We start from the raw sequence: 2,036 nt of genomic DNA, 5'->3' as shown, positions 1-2,036 counted from the left end.
AAGGCAGGTCAGCAAGATATATATTTAAAAGATCTATCTTTATGAACCTTTCTATTTTACACACAATCACACACACGCATACATGTGTGCATTTTCGTGCTCCTCATGCCTATAATAAAATATTCCTGAAAACTGAATAATAATCCAGAATGACAATCCTCAAACTACATTTGGAGGCTGAGCTATAACTTTTAGTTAAAACACACATACACACACGTTTTCGTTTTATAGCTATCGTTTAGTAAGACCTACTGTGTGCAAAGGTTTACCTGTGTGCTCCTGTTTCATCTAAACTTATTCTGTGAGGTGGGAACTATCATATCTTCCATTTTCAGGTAGGAAAAATTGAGGCACAAAGTTTAGATAACATGCCCAAGGTCACCTAGCTGTTATGTAGCAGAACTGGGGTTTTTAAGCTAGTTGCCTGATGCTGACCATAAAACTGCTTTTAATCATTGCCAGTACAATCTTATACCTGGAGAGTGACTCTTGCTTTCTTCCAAAAATGGATTTGGTGACTGCTTTTAAAAATTTAGTTAGTAACAAGAAGCCTTGAAGGAAAGTGATAAATGTCAAAATGCTCCGATAGAAGAAACATGATTGTCTGATCTGTCAAAAGATGCTCAAAGATTAGAGTGGCAGTTTATCAGCTGAAACATAAACCGATGGGCTATTGTACAGAGGGAGAGAAAAACAGACCAGACAAAATGATGCATTGCTATGGAGGCAATGAACGGTCGGTCTGGAAAGGAGAAGGCTGTAGCACGGTGAGTGTGGGGAAAGGAATGGACGCAGTGTTTTCTAGAATAGGGGCACATAAAGAGAAAATGAGAAAGAAGAAAGGGAAGGCTATAGAGTCTTTTTTAAAGTGAGAACATGCTAAAGAATGAGCATAATAAAAAAAAAGGGGTCTATAACCTTGGGAGCTATCTTTCTCTACAGAGGGGAGTCCATGCTCGCATGCTTCCACACTCACAAAAATGCCCTTTTCCTAAATCAGGGACGAATTGCACAACAAGTCAGATAGCACAGGCTTATTTATACTTACTTTCTAATCTGTAGTGAAAAATTACACTTAAAAAAAAATTTTACCACATCAAAGATTCTGCTTTTTGAGGTAGGGCTGGCATCTCTCTCCCAACCCCACAGCATCTTCCTACAGAATCGAAGCCTCTTTTACGTTTTACAATACCTGACAGATAGAGAAAAACCCTGGGAAATTGCTCACAACAGAATAGTAAGTGAGCATAAGTAAGCCATGCTTCCTTTGCTATTGGATAATCCATCCCTGCCCCAAACTGTGTATACTGAATACAGCAAGTTGTCCTTGAGTCAAGGCCAACTCATGGCCAACCCATGGGAATCAGAGAAGTGTTCTTTATTGGGTCTTCAATGACTGAATATATATATATATATATATATATATATATATAAAGTTTAGGGACTGGCCTTTCTTCCATGTGCCTCTAAGTGGACTCACAACATTTGGTTAGCAGTTGAGCATGCTAACATTTCCCCCTGCACAGGCACTCTATAGGCAATGGCAAAAACATGAGAGAGTTGAGGGAAGATTAGAAGTCAGGAGCCCTCCTTCTGAAGGGAGAAATCTTTCTAGTTTTGACCCTCAGGCACTTGTTCGTATGAAGGAAACTTGAGATGATCAAGCAGTTGTCAATGAATCAAGTGCTAGGCTGTGTCTCCCAGTTTGGACTTATGCCACAAGCCTCCCAAGCTCCTCCTATGTGGGATTGGTCCAGGCCATAAACCTTAGTGGAGAGGAAAAGGTGAGAATGTACCTTTTCTCTGTGCCCTGTAGTTTTAATTGAGTCTCAAGTGAATTTCCTTAGAAGGCAATGGCCGCTCTATGTCCCAAAGGGACAGGGGAAGTGTATGAAATAAGATGAGAGGTGGAACCATTATTCCCAGAACTCCCCTGACTTCTTTTTAGACCTTGGTCAAGGATAGAGCTGTTTGTTGTAATAGAATGCCCAGCAGCAGGAAGTTGAATTAGAGGTTAAACCTAAAAAAAAAAAGAA

This window comes from Echinops telfairi, unplaced genomic scaffold, assembly GCF_000313985.2.
Source record: "Echinops telfairi isolate 266 unplaced genomic scaffold, ASM31398v2 ScPeMD7_7469;HRSCAF=8507_1, whole genome shotgun sequence".
Classification (NCBI taxonomy): domain Eukaryota; kingdom Metazoa; phylum Chordata; class Mammalia; order Afrosoricida; family Tenrecidae; genus Echinops; species Echinops telfairi.
The sequence above is the reverse complement of the archived record's forward strand: the minus strand, read 5'-3'. Positions refer to the sequence as shown.